This window comes from Anolis sagrei, chromosome 4 (genome assembly GCF_037176765.1).
Source record: "Anolis sagrei isolate rAnoSag1 chromosome 4, rAnoSag1.mat, whole genome shotgun sequence".
NCBI classification, from domain to species: Eukaryota; Metazoa; Chordata; class Lepidosauria; order Squamata; family Dactyloidae; genus Anolis; species Anolis sagrei.
In genome coordinates this window covers 203,886,357-203,905,398 of record NC_090024.1, presented here as the reverse complement: position 1 = coordinate 203,905,398, position 19,042 = coordinate 203,886,357, and positions in this window count along the sequence as shown.

The window sequence follows — 19,042 nt, the reverse complement described above, 5'->3', positions numbered from 1 at the left end:
AAGAATAAGAGATGCTTCCACTATATATGCCAATAGCATATTCTGTATATGTATTTTATTAAAATTATTATGACAAAGAAATTGAGTCTGTACTTTAAAGCAGCAGTTCTCAAACTGTTCTACAAGGAGCCCTTGGGGCTCTGCAAGAGGTGTTCAGGGGTTCTGTGGGCACCCCACCTCCTCTTGAGTTTCTGCCATTATTATTATTATTATTACAAAGCTGGGCAGTTTCGTTTCGTAATTTCGTAATTCGTTAAAAATTCGTTTTTTTATAACGAAGCGATAACGAACCATTCAGGAGCAACTAAAAAACGAAACGAATTTTTAAATTCGTTTCGTAATTGTTTCGAATTCGTTTTGTATTCGTTTCGTTATCGTTTTGAAATCGTTTTGTTATTATTTTCGCATGTCTGGGGCAAGTTTTATAGTTGTTATTTGTTTAATCAGTGAAAAAAAATTATAAATATTACACCAACAGTCAACAACAGAGGGAGAGGGAAGCTTCAGAAGTTCCCCCTGTCCCATTTGGAGGTTTTTTAGCGTATTGCGCGGTCGCGTCCACCATTAACGAATCGATTCGTAATTGTTTCATAATTGTTTCGTATTGTTTTGTAATTTACGAAATTTCGTAAATATTGAACTTTTTAAAAGAAAAATTTCGGAATTCTTTTAAAAATCGAAACGCAAAAACCCCCAAAAAACGAATCGATTTTAGAAACAATTTTTTCCGTGGTTGCCCAGCCCTAATATATATATAGATAGATAGATAGATAGATAGATAGATAGATAGATAGATAGATAGATATATAGATATATAGATATATAGATATATAGATATATAGATATATAGATATATAGATATATAGATATATATGCACTGTGCGAATTAGTTCACACAAACACTCTCCATCCATCTGCCACTGGCCTGTCCCATGCCTGTCATATATTCATTATATATATAAAACACCCTGGTGGTGCAGTGGGTTAAACAGCTGAGCTGCTAAACTTGCTGACAAAAAGGTTGGCAGTTCAAACTTGAGGAGCAGAGTGAGCTCCCGCTGCTAGCCCCAGCTTCTGCCAACCTACCAGTTTGAAAGCATACAAATTTGAGTAGATAAATAGGTACCACTTTAGCAGGAAGGTAATGGCGCTCCATGCAGTCATGCTGGCCACATGACCTTGGAGGCGTTTACGGATAACGTTGGTTCTTCAACTTAGAAATGGAGATGAGCACACACACACACCGGCCCAGTGTCAGTGACGAGACTTAATGTTAGTGGAAAACTTTACCTTTACCTTACAATATAATACAGAAACATTTATTGGGCCTCCATGAGAAATTTTTGCTTCAAAAAGGGCTCCATGACTGAAAAAGTTTGAGAACCTTTGCTTTAAAACAATACTTTTGTCCGTCGAGATCACAGAATTAAATACTTTGTCTTTCAGAGTTATTCAATGGCAGAATTATCAAATGTTTAGCCAAAGTTTTAGCAAATCACACTGACTAATGTAGTTAGTTGCTATCATGTCACTCCTCACTTTGTATGAAAATATGGTGTATAAACGAATTCCAGATGGTAAGAGCTTTCATCACCTATTTATCATTCTATGGGGTCAGCTTTTTTCTGAATCATTGACTTTGCAGTCTTGTCAGTGTTAATAGAATTACTGTTTGTCCAGCAATCATTCAGTCTATAATCCTAACAGATTAAATGTGGTGTGCCACAATCCCCATGTGAATGCACTGCCAGCTGTACTTTAAACTACCATAATCAATCTTTGATATATGAACCCTTCCATGTTGCTGTTCGATAGAGCTCCTTAGTTCAAAACAGCCAGTACAGTTCATGCAAGGATACACAGGAAGACAGGAAGTCAGGCCATCAAACCAATACAGATCTGTAGACACAAACTGACTGTGGCTCTCCTGGATTTTAGATTTTGTCCTCCCTGGAGATGTTATGAACATAGAAATAACCATGCTGGATCAGATCAAAGGCCCATCTAGTCTACCATTCTGTTCACAGAGTGCCCAGCCAATTGCCAGCACAAAGCTTACCAGAAGGATTTGTTATGCTGGCAAGTAATTCATATACAGAAATGTATGTAAAGGGGGCATAAAATCCACTGTATTTACTAGGCTGTCATTTACCAGTGACAGTGTTATCTAAATGCATAAATAAATAATCTTCCATACATTTGTCCAATTACTCTTAAAGTATCCTGTGGAAAGAACAAGAAATAACTGCTTGAAAAGCTCAACGTAAGATGGCACAAGACGAGCAAAATATCTGGAGCCCATAAAATCCCACTAAAAGGTTGTTTGTGTTGGGGCATCATAGACCCAACAATGCATACATTGAAAGTGAAAGTGAGAAAGAGAGTGGTTCCCATTCATGAAGGAAAGAGGCAGGAAGCTTTCTTGACCTTTAACAAGCATGCAGTTCCCACTTAATAGCTGGCTGAAGAATTTGTTTGAGATCAAGCCCAAAACAAAACTGCTTTCACAAAATTCCCCCGCCAATCAAGTCTGCATTCTCAGTGTGGCTTGAGGTGCAAGTGCTGTAGGAATCTGTGACCCTTTCTGTCATTTTGAAAAAGTAGCCACTCTCTATCAGCAAAAGTGTATTGGAAAATAGTGAAGTACAGGAGTTCATTGCCACAACCCTAACAGCCATCACCTCCAATGTTTCACATGTTCCTTGGAAACCATTTTTATAGTAAACAAGCACACATATATTGTATGGTTTGAGTTTTGCTCTATGATGCTGGAGACGAGGGTTCAAAACCAAGATCAGTTGTGGAAGCCAACCGCCTGGCATTGGACAAGTCACACTGTCTCAGACTCAAAGGAAAGCAAAAGCAACCCTCTTGCAAACAAATCTTGCAAAGAAAACCTCATGATAGGTTCACCTTAGGGTTGCCATAATTCAGAAATGACTTGAGCCGGGCTTTAGCACATCAGGTCAACCACCAGCTGCAGAAAATCTTGCCAATTGAAAGGTTGACAGCTTGAAGCCTAGATTAGCGTGAGCTCCTGGCCTTTAGCCCAGCTTCTGCCTACCTAGCAGTTCAAAATCAAAATGTGAGTAGATAAATAGGTACCACTTAAGCAGGGAGGTATTTAAGGCACCCATAAGGAAATGCAAGAAAATGTTGGCAATTCAATCAAGGAGGAAGTTTATGAACGCCAGGGAAAATGGAGTGACACCATCCCCTCCTCCCAGTGGCCGGAACCAAGCACAAGCCTCCAAGATGCCAAAGATGGGGAAAGCCTATATATATCTCTATCTCTGTACAGTTATCTGTCTTGTCAATGTATAAATGGCATTGAGTGTTTGCCATATATATGCTCTGTAATCCACCCCGAGTCCCCTTCGGGGTGAGAAGGATGGAATATCTATATAAATAAAAATGTTATGTTTGTTTGTGGGATTAACAGAACTCAAAAGCCACTGGACGAATTGCCGCCAAATTTGGACACAAGGCACCTAACAACCCAATGTATGTCCTTCACTTAAAAAAATTGATTTTGTCATTTGGGAGTTGTAGTTCCTGGGATTTATAGTTCACCTACAATCAAAGAGCATTCCGAACTCCACCAATGATGGAATTGAACCAAACTTGGCACACAGAACTCCCATGACCAACAGAAAATACTGAAAGGGTTTGGTGGGCAGTGTCCTTTGGTTTTGGAGTTGTAGTTCACCTATATCCAGAGAGCACTATGGACTCAAACAATGATCGATCTGGACCAAACTCTACGCAAATACTCAAAATGCCCAAATGTGGACACTGGTGGAGTTTGGGGAAAATAGAATCTTGACATTTGGGAGTTGTAGTTGCTGGGATTTATAGTTCACCTACAATCACAGAGCATTCTGAACCCCACCAATGATAGAATTGGGTCAAACCTCCCACACAGAACCCCCATGATCACCAGAGTGGGCAATAGCAATGCGTGGCAGGGAACAGCTAGTAAATAATAAATAAATTCCACAACAATATATTCACTCATTTATTATATATTCAGATCCCATTGTTTTGTTTAGGTTCTCAAGGCAGATGAAATCAGTTTTTGTAATATAATATAAAGTAGAATTTAAAACAATAAAATATTTTAAACAGACTAAAATATGTTATACAATTCAAGTGAAAATTATTTTCAACCACAGAAATGTACATTTAGAAAAGACCAAGGTGTGTGTACTTTCCTCCCCTATTATTTCTTTCATGATCATAGAACTTAATATTGATTAAAGACTTGCTGTAGATCATGACATCCAAAACAGAGCAATTTCTGATACAATCTCAAAAAAAAATCTTTACAATCCTATGCATTGTTATCTGGCAGTAAATTCATTGAACTTGCTTCTGATTGCAGAGGTTCAACTAGTAAAGTGTATAAAAGTTTAACAAAAGGTCTTGGCCAGCTACAGCTTAACTGATTAGACATGCAAACAGTCTTGTTATCATTCAAACCTCTAAGGATGAAGTAGGAACTCTATCAAAAAGGGGAAAAGTGCAATCCATCCCCTGCTTCTCCCATCCTCCTTATTTTAATCTGCAAAAGACATACCAGTGGGAGAATAATAACACTGTTATTCTGGCACCAGAGCAGATGACATCAGAGCTGCTCCTTCCCTCCATGTGTGTGTGTTTCTTGTTTTTTATCAAGATAATTTGTTTTGCAATTGTTTTGTACAGTTTTGTGAATTGTTATTCCTCTCCCTCCATGTATGTATGTGCATACTCATATGTTTAACATTTTGCTCTTGAAAAAAACCCCAGAAGTTGCAACACCCAGCGTTCTTATCTACTACATCAATCTGGGAACCCTTGGGGCCGCCTTCCTGAGCAATTCTATATTGTTTTTAAATGTTAATTGAAAACTTATCTTATTTACCAAAGCTTTTAGGATTCTAGTTTTGTAGTCTTGTATATTTTGATTTAATGTATTTGTCAATTTTCTTTGTATTAACTTTTGTGTGTTTTTTCTTGTTTTTATCTACAATTTTGTGATTTGTTATTACTCTTTCCCTTTTGTCCATGTATGCACACATATTTTACATTTAAAAACTTTGCAGGTCCTATCTTTTTGCTTTATTACTGTAAACAGCCACAATATACATTTGATGGTGCAATATAAATAAGGAGGAGGAGGAGGAAGATATATTCAGATACCTTTGACATTGATTCAGTTTCAGGATATTAATCAAAATATGCAAAATTCCATAAATCCATCTAATTCCCTAAATGTCCATGAGAGGGGGTTCCCCAATGAGAAAGTAAACACCAATAATAATTTTGAGCCCCCGGTAGCACAATGGATTAAACTCTCGTGCCGGCAGGATTCAAGACTGACAGGTCGGAGGTTTGAATCCAGAGAGAGTGCAGATGAGGTCCCTCTGTCAGCTCCAACTCCCCATAGGGGGACATGAAAGAAACCTCCCTCAAGGATAAAAAGCATAAAATACATCCGGGTGTTCCCTGGGCATGTACTTGCAGATGGCTCATTCTCTCACACCAGAAGCAATTTGCACTTTCTCAAGTTGCTCCTGAAACAAAAAAAAATGGTAATTACACTTTTGGTATACACCCCAGAGTACAGTCCAGCATGCTATTAGAAGGCTTGACAGTACAAAGAAGTATACAGATTCAAATTATCATTTCTGACACATTAATTTTTTTCTATGCATAATTGTACAATTGAATTACCTATATTACAAAACCATAATATGTCTGCCATAAATAAAAGTTGAATTGGTGGGACTCAGGAGCACTTGTAAAGTGTTTTGGTTTGATCCACCTATTCATCTCTTTAAAAAGGAATCTCACACATTTTCATTGCCAGTAGCTTTATCTATCAAAAGCAACAGATCCACAGCAACATTTAAAAATAAATAATTTCCTAGGAGAAAATATGATTTAGGGAATCATCCGGATCATTCAAGTGTAGAGAAGGAAAGCTATTCGCCAGTTGAAAGTGAGGGCATTACATATCACCAAATATGTTGTGTAGTGGCATTTTAAAAAAGAGTTGAGACAAGAAGCAAAATGAGATATTGTGGCAGTAGCAGGGAGACTTTTATGTTTTAGTAGAAGTTTGATTTTAATGCTGCCCACTTTTTAAGCATATTATTTTTCTCCTACTTTTCAATTTCCAGTTCCTGTTTGCTATGCCCTTCCTATTAAACCAGTCTATGCCACTTTGCACAAGAACAAGGCAAGGTACATGAAGATTAATGGACCTCCTTCAGAGCTCACTCATGTGGACATTGAAGGAGAAATAGCAGCAGCTCCAAGGAGAAGAAAGGTCAGAGCTTGGAAAATCTAGAGCACTCTTTCTCAACCTTTTAACCCCAGAGGATCCCTTGAAATAATTTTCAGGTATCAAGTAACCCCTGCGTAAAAATTATAGATCTAGGGGAGCTCCTTTATAAAAATTAAACGTTTGAGAGACCTCCAGCATAAAAATCATTGTGCTTATAGCAAAAGAATCCTTTTTTAACCACAATTTCTACTGGAACCACTAGTAATGTCTCGAGGAACCCTAGGATTTCAGTGCACTCTGCTTGAGAAACTGGTCTAGAATGTGCCTGAACCAACTGATAACCACAGAATCAAAAGCCTGCCCAAGGCAAATAATTACACAAGTTTGAAGTCAAATGAAAAGTGTTCATTTAAGATCCTTGTTTAAAATATCTGTTATTCAGTATGCAAGGCACTGCAAAATGTAGGGTTTTTGTGGGGTTCATTTTTTTAATTGTGCCAGAAGCAAATTATGAATACAGTTATAATGTATAGAAAAACCACAAACAAAGTTAAGAACTTGGCATTATACTAAATTTCCTTTGACCAGAAGCTGGTCACTTCAAGTGCCTCTGGTGTTGCTGTAAGAAGGTCCTCCATTGTGCATGTGGCAGGGCTCAGGTTGCATTGTAATAGGTGGTCTGTGGTTTCCTATCCTACACACTTCATAGTTAAGAAAGGTATGACATGAGACATTTGGAACCAGGCCCATAGCCAGGATTTCGATTCGCTGAGTCTGAGTGAAAGAGGGTCTACCCCAGCAAACCTTTTGTATCATTACCCCAATACCCCCATGCACATGGGATATATTGAGTATGGTGATCAGATCATGATATGAATAAACATAGCAGTTTAAATAATGCAGCAATAAGGCCTTTTTGCAAACCACCATGAGAATTTCGGGGGGGGGGCTGAAACCCCTCAAGTCCCCCCCCCCCCGTCCCCCCCGGCTACATGCCTGTTTGGAACACAAAATTACTGGTAAGTTTAAGAATGTTTAAGGTCCTTCCAGACAGGCCCTATATTTCAGGATCTGATCCCAGGTTTTCTGCTTTAAACTGGATTATATGGGTATACAATGCCAGATAATCTGGGATAAACAGAATCTGGGAATCAGATCCTGGGATATAGAGCCTGTCTGGAATGACCCTTACTTTAATCCTTCACTCTTTTGTTGACAAAGGAATCCATGCTATTATTTTACTCATTGTGACTGAATAAACAAATAACAAAATCCATGACTCAATGCATGGATATGAGATGACTTCCTGTCTGCTTTTACGTTGAGAGACAAAACTATTCAAAAAATGGCAAACCTTCTAAGTCCCCTTCCACACCGCTGTATAAAATCCCATATTATCTACTTTGAACTGGCTTATGTGACAGTGTGGATTCAGATAACACAGTTCTAAGCAGATATTGTGGATTATGTGCCTTGATGTTCTGAGTAATATGGCTGTGTGGAAGGACCCAAAGATGAACTTATTAAAATGTCTTAAAAGTTATTACTGTGCCATGCAGATCCTTTCCAAATAAAATTCCAAACAATGACCAAGAATTTCAGTGGGAAAGAGCCTTTAATTTTTAAACCCATTTCTGAGAAATAATTATAGAATGGAATGTTGGTGTCAACTGTTAAGCTTCAAGCTTTAAATAAATTGTTTTTCTACTTAAGCTTACTAGTGGGTATCTCTTGCATAAAACTGCCATATCATCACCATCAATTTCTTATGCCAAAGGGTCCCTAACATCTACCAGCTAAGTTTCTGGATCCCATTCACAGAAATTGACCCACCACAGGAAAACATCTGTTCTCCATTTATAGAGGGGTTGCTTTAGATCTAGGCCATCAACTTAAGTTACAAGAAGAAAAACATTTCACTTATAATTTAAATAGATGAGTAAAATGGGTTTCTCAAATACTAACTACACATTTTGGTTCCAAATCAGCAATACAAATTTAGAAGCACATTCATTTAGAAATTGTTTTTGAAACAAACAGCTTTCACAAACCTTTCAGTACTCAAAAACTGGGATATTACAGGTAGACTGCATAGAAATCAGCTGTAAGATATAAAACACAAACACAAGCATTTAACTGGGAATCTGGCTTTACAGGCTAAATGAGGTGGAGAGGGGATGAATAGATTTCATGACATCCACATCACACATGAAGCTGATTTACCCTACATGCCTGACAAGAGTGCTTAACCCTATCTTGCCTCCATATTATCCAATGTTGGGTGATGCCCTGAAGCTTGGACCCTAGCTGTGCAGACTTCCCCAGGGATGATCCATAGTACCCCACTCTGGATCACCTGTGGCCTATGTGGCACATGTAGGTGTGCTCTGGGTTGGATCCAACTGTAGTCATGAATAAATTGTTCCCCTGAAATAGATGGAATTTACATTATTAATGATTAACTAAGTACACTTTGCTTATATGCTGCTTTGAATCCTACCCATGGGAGAAAAGCAAGATAAAAATAAATAAACAAATAAATAATAACATGAAAAGTAGACATGAATTATTAGAAAAGACAATAAAGTTGTGGAAAGAGGAACGTTGTATTACAGTAAAGGAAGATATATCAAGATCTGAGCAGGACTGTTAGAAAAAAGAACAACAGTCACCGAAATCCTATTTATTTCAATGGAAATACTCCAGTCTTGTCCAATCTGACAGTGGCACCATCCAGATATTTTGGACTTCAGTGTCCATCAGCTCCAATAGACAATGTCTAATTGTCAAAAATTCTGGGAATTGTTTTCCAAAACACCCAGAAAGCACTAGTGACTAGACTGAAGAAGCCTGGCCTATTCTAAATAAATCAAAAGGTAACCAGCTGGTTTTGATTTCTCCCTGAAATATTTAAACATGTGCTTGAGCAATACTACTCAACATGATGATCCCTAGAGCCAAAGGCTGCTGGACAGTTTTCCTGAAGAGTTTCTAGGAAAGGAAAGAACAGTTGAACCCAATAGTCATAATAATGCCTGGCACACTGGGAAAAAGCCTAGTATTCCTGTACATTAAATATCCTTAGAAAAGTTGTTCTAGAGCATTATGTTGAGAGGACCAGATTTTAAGTAAGGAAGCTCTAATTACATGTAACAAAATTTGAAAAAAAAACTGTGCCTGGTTTGAATATATTATTTCCTGTTTAATTGTGTGGTAGGTAAAGGATTTCCCCTTACATTAAGTCCAGTCATGACTGGGGGTTGGTGCTCATCTCCATTTCTAAGCCGAAGAGCACCGTTGTACATAGACACCTCCAAATTCATGTGGCTGGCATGACTGCATGGAGCGCCATTACCTTCCCGCTGGAGTAGTACCTATTGATCAACTCACTTTTGCATGTTTTCGAACTGTTAGGTTGGCAGACGTTGGGGCTAACAGCAGGAGCTTACCTCGCTCTCTGGATTCGAACCTGTGACCTTTTAGTCAGCAAGTTCAACAGCTCAGCACAAGTTCAACAGCACTGTGCCACCAGGATACTTACTTTGAAAGTAGTTTTTATATTCCAGAACCCTTGTTTTTGTGGCTGCCACAAACTAGTTGAATTGATTGAGACTCTATGAGATATTCATTGAAAAACTGTGGCAAAATGTGCTGCATGATAGCCCTCAAAAACAAAGTTTTTTGCAGTTTAATAAAATTTGCCCATAGTTTTATGATAGAACCAATTAGGAAATGGCATTTATAACCCAGGAACAAAAATAATGTTATACAGTGTTAGTGACAATGCACTGTACACACAAAGTAGAAAGATTGCACTGTAGGAATACTGAAGGAGCTGTTTTCAGTTAATGTGACCCATTGTCCTTTGGTGCTGGGGATTCACAAATAGTTCTGTGCACAACTAAGAGAGACAGGGTGGATTTAGTCCAATGAAGAAATATGTATAATGATCTACAATTAAAATATGGCAAAAACAGACAATAATATCTTGGCTTAGATGGATTGAGAGTATCTGTGAAAATTATGTCCAAAATACTTGGCCTTCTTCCTTCTGGGAGGGGGGATGTGGCTGACTCCAAGGTTAACATGACATTAACTTATTCTGACATTTTAGATAGTTAATCACGTCATTCAAAACTTTAACAAGAAGCAGATTTTGTAATACTGAGATAATGTCCAGTAGATCCATATATTTCCAGCATGGAAATTTATTGTCAAGACTAATTTTTGCTAAAGAAGAGAATAACAGTCTAAATTTGGGGGATGAAAAGATTAACCATACCATATGCTTAATGAGAATTATATTTGCTGATTGCATTGTGTAATCTGTCTTGGGTACTTACTTATACAATCAAATGCAATGTTCCTTTGTAGGCTAGACCACCTTGATGGTCAGAACAACTTTTTACAAACACTTTGTTGTTTTTGAGAAGTAGACTGTTCATTAATATGTTGCTATTTTATCAGAGAAGTATCATGACTCATCTAAACAGCAGAGATGAGGTTCATAGGACTGGAAACGTCAACCAGTTCCCTGCAGGATGGAAAACTGACAAAGGAACTGATCATGTTTTTAATTGGGACAACACCCAGATAGACTGGGTGAGTTTCGCTAACAAGAAATTGCTCATAGAACAATGGAGGCCTTTGGGGCTCTGATACAGGATTGGTGGAGCTCAAACCTGGTTTAAGGAGATTTATTTACTTCCTATAGTCCCTGCTTTTATATTTATTAATAAATAGATTACAAAGATATCATCAACCTGAAGTGTAAGTGTTTTATTCGAAAGGAATCTGGACAGCACAGATCTGCTATTGGATTCACTTTCAACCTTAGGGAGTGAATTCACTATCCTGTGCGAAGGTAACAATTATAGATAATGCCTTCCACTCATCCATGGAAATCCACCTTGGGTGCATTTACAATATAAAATTAATGTCGTTTGATACCAGCTATGGCTTAATGCTATGGAATCATGGGATTCTTAGCTAGGTGAGGCACAAACACGATTTGGCAGACAAGGCTACAGACCTTGTAAAATTACAACTCTCACAATCTCATAGCATTGAACCATGGCTGTTAAAGTGGAGTCAAACACCTTTAGATGGGTGATCTTAGGCAAGTCATACTCTTTCATCCTCAGAGAGAAACAAAGGGAAGCCCTCTCTGGGCAAATATTATCAATAAAACCACATGATAGGTTCTCCTTACTTATCGTTCAATTATTTTTTTACACTGTAGATTAGAATTTCCTCTGTGATTAACTGGCTAATAGTGAAGTAAAACTTGTGACTGCTAATGTAAAAATATTTGGATTTAATGAACTATTTGCTAACTCAAAAGCCAAAGGGCTAATGGAAGCTGCAGGCCTCCATGCAATAGGACTTGTTTCTTTATAAGATTTCACTGCAAACTTACCTGGTCAATTGAAAGTCATTTTTCTACATTAGAGGCATAGGCTCAAGCATGTTCCAACAAAGCAGATGTAATTTATGTGAAGTCTAGTGCTCTTCTAAAGGCATTCTGTGCACACCTCAGGTAATTATATACTGAAAAAGTCAGATAAATATTTTTTGTGACATTTTCCAATAGCTGTCATGGGAAATTTATGAGGTGAAAGAAAGTTTCATGTATAGGCACAATGTTTTGTTTAATATTAAGTGCTTAGAAATTAGTGGAAAGTGGCAGATTCAATACAGTGTTTCTTTTCTTGTTTTAATTAACATTTTAAATGTTTGAAATTAATGTTGTGGAAAGAGGTACAGTATATAACCCGATACTAGTAAGCATTAGCTTTTAGTAATGTTCACCAGACCTTAGCAATTTGACCCATCTTTGATAAATAACAATCATGAGCCAATGTGGCATTAAATACCCTCAGGATATGCAGGTTCAGGAGGTTTTAGAAAACAACATGGCCATGGCAACGTGCAATACAATAAGTTTAAATACATAAAACTTCTGTGTTAATGCAACCATGTCCAGAAAAAGTCAGAAATAAAAACAATACAAGTTGTTTTAAAATGTGAACAAATGATGCAACAGTGGAATAATTGATTTCATAATTGTTTAATGAAATTAAATAATGGAAAGCATTTCATTCTTCAAGCCAGGTGATAACACATATAATATCCATTGTAGTCCTGATAACTAAACCAAGGGTGATCCAAACAGTTAATTAAGAGCTCTAAGAGTCATATGGTACAAAAATAAAATCTGGATGAAATGTCCCTACTGTCTCTATTGTGCAATTCAAAAATATAAAATAGAATGTAACCTAAATTATCTACAATCAGTGAGACAACATTTGGCCAGTAATATGAGGCTCTCACCCCTTTTTCACAGGAATTGTAACAGAGATTTTAACCTAAGTATTGCAAAGTATTAAACTAAGTATTGCGAAGTTTACATAGGTGATAACCATTTTAAAGATAATATTCTTTGACCTGAATCCAACATTGGCTGTATGCTTTCCCAAGAAGCATGTGTGGCTGCTTCTTATGGAAATGCACATGAAACCTCTTTGCACAAGTACTTTCCACTATCCGGTTATATACCAGTATCTGGCACACTTCCAGTCTTCTCCCATGAAGTGACAACCAATGATTGGTCCAGATGGAATCATAAGTTTTCCAGCCAACTTTGCAAATGCTAGAATTCACTGTTGTTCTGACTAGTCCTGGACACCTTTGTCCTTCTCTGCAAGCCTAAAACCGAGCATAAATACACTGGCATGGCTTTCTCCTCTATCAACAGTGTAATAAATCTTGGCCTTCATTGCTTTTCCAGCAATATTTGGGATTGCACCCTGAACAATGTAGTGAAACTAACTATGCAAATGCTATATTGTTCTAATTTGCCCACAGCAGTATAATAATTCTGTTCAGCATCTATCTACTTCTTCTCACAGAAACAGGACCTGAGATTAAATTTCTATTCCAGAGCCTTATCAACACTTTGGACCTATGTATATTTTGATGGTTTTAAAACTTCATAATATAAAGAACTATGTAGCACATTTGAGACTAACAGATGTATTAGAATGTGAGCGTTAGTTGACATACAGCCCACTTCCTTAGATTTAGGAAGAACCGGAGAAATACAGGTCAGTCCAATATTTTTCATTTCTACAGGATGACATTTTCCAAGTGCCTGCATAATGTGATACAGATATTTCAGATGTTTATGGTGGTCAGTTAGTCTTGATGTGTGAAAAACCCTCTGGCCAAGAGATATACCACAAAGGGTCCCACTGGCTGGCATCTAAGGATGACTTTTCCCAGAAAAACAGCTGCATGAACACGCCTCGGAGGGAACACAGGGCTAATCCCATTACTCCTCCAGATGATTGGAACAATTACCCAGTTACCATCTTGCTGGTCAACAATGAACCCTTCCATTCAATAATGAATTAATCCCTGGCCAGCTTTATTGTCACAGAGTCACTCGGTGCTCTGCCTTTGTTTCTCACTGGAAAACCATCAAGATGTTTTGGCACCAATTGTTTCCCCAACCTGGACCCATTGTCAAATCCCATCTGAAAGGATTAAACCCACCAAAGTCCATCAAACATGGACCTTGTCCATACTTCTTTCCTCCAACACCCAAAGTACATGGACACAGAAAAGAGCCACAAGTTTTAAACTGAGGAATTACAGTTTATTAAAACTCCCACCAGACAAGGATACCAATCAGCTGCAGGAGCAGATGGCATGCCTCCACCAATCAGTCTAGAGTGTAACTTGCATCAATCAACATCTGGAGCGGCAAAGGTAAATTATTTGAGAAGCTGTCAACTCTTTATAAATGTCTCTGAATGTTTGTGTCTGATCTGAAACTTCGGAGCATAGGCATGCTGGGAACCTTAACTGAACCCATGATTTAGCAGAGCTGAAATCACATATCAAAAGCAATAAATCTGCTTATCAAAAGTCAGTTTCCTAGGGGTTCAAAGCTCTCAAAGAGAAGATTCCTTTTGTTATATGTGTAAGTTTCTGCTTATGGAGTGGGTTTTCTCTTTGAAACCTGTACATTTCTTACTGAGTCTCCAGGTAGGCTGTAACTTTCTGGAATTGGTTTTTGGGTACTGTCATTTCTAACACCAATTTGTTAATCATCTTGTATATGGATTTTCCAATGCAGTATGTAAGGGGATATTGCTAGCATAGATTGTGTATATCACAATGGAAGAAACACAAGTAAATGAAGTACCTCTGAGGTGGCTGATAATATTGACCTCTATAATATTGCTCCCAGAGTAGATTTGGGGGCAGAACTGGCATATGGCTTTGTGAAAGTGTCTTGTGCTGCATTATCTTATATGTTACGTATGCTGTTCTGAGTAGTTTTAGATATGGAAGTTGTCTATATGCCAAAAAGGCCTGATTTCCAAAGAAATTAAGCAGTTGACAGACATCAGTTTAGCAAATTACCAAAGAAGTAAGTGATAAATATTGAAAACTTTCATATCTGTGTAGGAGCACCACACTTCAAGTCTTCAGTATAGTCTGCATATTTTCATAGCTTCAAGGGAAATCTCTACACTTCTAATATTTTGCAGTGTTTACTCACTTCTTGTACAAGAACACAGCACCTAAGTACTAACTACAGAAACAAAAAGAGGTAATAATTGGGTTTTTTATTAAACAGTGGGGAACACTGCTGAAAAATAGCTATAAAGATTTCCTGAGATGAGTTGCATTTTTTTAAAAAAAGAGGAGAAGGATCCAAAGCAGTGAAAATTCCTTAGTGAATTTGTTGTTGAGATTGGGATGTGCTCCAATATATGCCTAATACACCTCTATGTGGTTATGTTAATCTACTAAGAATAATCTGAACAGATCTAAACTTAAAATAAATAACTCTGACATTCTTTGGAAAATTCAGTTTAGCTTGAAATTACAGAGTGGTTAGGGCATATATACATAGCAATATCAGGTCCCTATCTATATTTAGATGTTACATTCCAAACATGCCTAAGTGAAAGGTAAAGTTGTCTCTCTTCAGCACGCCTTTCTGGTTTGCAGCTGATAACATAGGCAGGAACATTGTGTTATGTGATGTTAAAGCACAAGCACTGGGATTTTCTACATAGTTACATAAGAATTTAATTAGACTACACTAACCATTGAGCTCAGCAGGATTCACTTTTCTGAATAGTATTAGATTGGGGTTAACATCCAGTCCTTATGCATATCCAGAAACTTACTAAAACAGGGGAAAGGATCGGGAATACACACAGTATTAATTTTATGGATGATACCCAGTTATTAATCCCAGCTACAGATTGCTCCTGAGAGGCAAGTCAAGACATAGGTGAATCTGATTGATTTAATAAGCCTGTTCTATTAATATTAGTGATACTCTTTGCACAGGTGATTATGAGCTGAGTCTCCATCTTTAGGCAATATATTACTTGGTAATTTTTTCTACAAAAAAAATTTCAAACAATTAGTAGGTTTGATTACCCATTTTAAGACTTAGTATATTTACTGACATTTATGAAAGTGATATTTCTGGATTTTATATTTTATGTTAATGATTTGTAATGTACCCAATTTTTACCCTAACAGTTCTACAACATATGTGATTGCTATGTCATGGTGAGGATTTCCTGCTCTCGGGAAAGTATAGTGAAGAACTAGCTACATTGGATCACAAAGCAATGTACCTGCTTACCCAATCCCATCCCATCAGTCTTACCTACTCTGAAATAGGAAAGGTAGGTGTGGAAGTTTGACTGAAGGTTTCAGGGCACGCTAATGCAGACTCTACAAAACATCTACTCATTTAGCAAACAGTTCCTTTAGAAAGTACTGGGTGGGTGAGTGGGGGCTGGGAAGTTACGAGGAAAGCATCTAGTCCTTCTGCAAGCAACGTAATATCCTAGTAGAAATTAAATCAATTTTGAAATGCTATGGAACCAATCAACCTGGAAGCATCTTTTATCTTTTTTCTTGGCTTGCTGACTTTCAGGTGTTTTTTTTTTCATTTCTAATCTATTTACCCTTCCAGGAGCACAGCCAAAAAAACATACCAAATAACACAGAAAACATTGATGAATGAGAAGCTCAAATCAAGGGACTCCCAAGAAAAAGTGAATATATTCCCACTAATGCCATTTGTCTTATGCCCACTTTCATGTAGTTCAGAGAAAATACTAAGGATGTCATCACGCAGGTGGGGGAGGCAGAGGAAACTTTATTTATCTGTTTATTTTGGAACATTTATATCCCATCCTTCTCAACCTCTGAAGCGGGACTCAGGACGGCTACGAACAGGCACTATTCAATACCAACACAAAATAAAACATAGCATAAAATACAATTAGTACAAATTAAGACAGTTAATTAATATATATATATTGCAGTAAAACAGTTTGCCAGTTCAAATCGTCATCCTAAAAACATTCCCTACCATCCTTCCCCGTTTTCTGGGATGGCCAACCATCCCATGTCTTTTCTGTGCCTTTGTCATCTTTTCCCCATTTCCTTCCACTTTTTCCAGTCGGAATCAGGTAACAACTCCTGAAGACAGTCTTTGGGCTCCATTTCCATGCACTTAGGACAGTGGTTCTCAACCTGTGGGTCCCCAGTTATTTTGGCCTACAACTCCCAGAAATCCCAGCCAGTTTGCCAGCTGTTTGGAGTTCTGGGAGTTGAAGGCCAAAACATCTGGGGACCCCCAGGTTGAGAACCACTGACTTATGACATAGAGCACCACAGAGCCCTACCATATGTGCACTTACATCATGTGATGACCTCCTTAGGGCTCCCATGGAGCTCTGTTTCCCCCGCAGTTTAAATTTGGGCAAGTCCGATAGCTGGACCCAACTGAATGGATCCTTCTATGAACAACTTGCTAACAGGGTCTTTTTTCTCAAAGAAGGTTTTGGACAAATATCTGCAGCTGAAGCCTGGGAGGCAACAACCATTGTTTTGCATGCATGAATACCAGGCCCAAAAATGCAGAAATATTCCTTTCTTTCAAGGGAAAAATATGGAAATCATATATTCTCACATGTAAACATGAAATAATCAATATATGCCCACAGTGTGGCTTTTGGTTTTCTGATTAGTTATATCATGTAAGAAACTACTTTACCTTTGATGTTGTAATCCCCCCAAAATAACTTTTATATTTTACACTTTTTTCAAAAACACTACAGAATAGTTGATTCAGTGTAGCATGCAAATTGTGGTCAGTAGTAAAAATACTGACTATAGACAGGTATATGAACTGAGAGTCCATTTTGCACACCTACTAGGGTTTGAATTTGAACACAAATGTGTGACTCATTGTTCCTCTTGTAGCAAAGCTACTGATTGGTCTGTTTGTGAGAGTGAATATGCTCTCCCCTATGCTAGCTTCCTCAATTACTATACAGATCCTTTTACTTTCAAGGAGTTATTATCTGTTAGTATAGTTGTGTTGCAGAAGCTGTCATTGCCTCTAGATGGTGCTGTACAGTCAGAAATTTAGAGACATTTGAAAATATTTCCTGGGATTGTTTTCAAAACTTGGGGTCTGCAATCCCAGCATTTGCTTAATGATTCCTTTTCATCATGGTCTGCTTAGTTTCTAAGCTTCATATTTCCTATCAACAGTAGAGGAACTGGTGTTTTCATTGCCAGTAAACACAAACAGAGAAATATCAGATTTTATCCCTACTGGGGCCTTCTTAGGAGTCACATCTAGTCATGGAAATTAACAAATGAAACCTCCCATTTATTCTTGGAAACTGTTCACACATTTTTTTTGCACCAGATAACAAAGTTATGAGTGTTTCCCTTTATAATATACAATGACTATAATCAGGATTCCTTCCAAAATGTACGTTGCTTCTAAAATTGTCTGTTGCTCTTTCTAAACATATGTATGGGACCCCTTGTCTCACAACTTACAATTGTTTAAAACATGGATTCAAGAAGAGTCTCTCTGAGAAAAGAATCTGGCAGATTTTTTTTTGTCGTGTCAGGAGCGACCGCTCTTTTTGTGAGAGAATTGGCCGTCTGCAAGGACGTTGCCCAGGGGATGTCCAGATGATTTGATGTTTTATCATCCTTGAGGGAGGCTTCTCTCATGTCCCCACATGGGAAGCTGGAACTCATCCGCCTCTCCCCGGATTCGAACTTGCGACCTGTCAGTCTTCAGTCCTGTCGGCACAGGGCTTTAACCCACTGCGCCACCGGGGGCTCCTTATCTGGCAGATGAGCCAAAGGGAAAGTCAGAATTGAAGGAACGGGTATGTGAAAAGGCAGGATTTGAACATATGATCAACACATGAGAAGACATCAATAAAAAAAGTTTCTTATTCAAAAGAAAAAGAAACAGATACAACATTTTCTGGACATTGGAAAGAATTGATTGTATTGTGTCGTGTATTAGCAGTCATCAGAAGGTATTACCCCATCTGTTCAAGATAGACCTGCCTCCAACATGCCTACACCCCTTGCTTATGAAATAAGAGGCCTCAACTATCAATCCATTCAAGTAAATGTCCTTTAAAAACTTCCATATAAACTGGGGATTTTTTTTATTTTTTTGCAATTCAGGGGATGATCACAGGAAGGAATCTCAGGATGTCGAAACAAACATACAACTATTTTCATTGAGATTTCCTATTCAATATACATATGAGAAAAGGGGCAGAAGGAATGGAGAGTTTGGTAGATGTGAACAGTGTGAATGTCCCTCCTCATTGTCTAAAGCCCAAATACTATAAAGGTGGTTCCCAACCTTTGATCCTCCAGGGCAGGGGTCCTCAA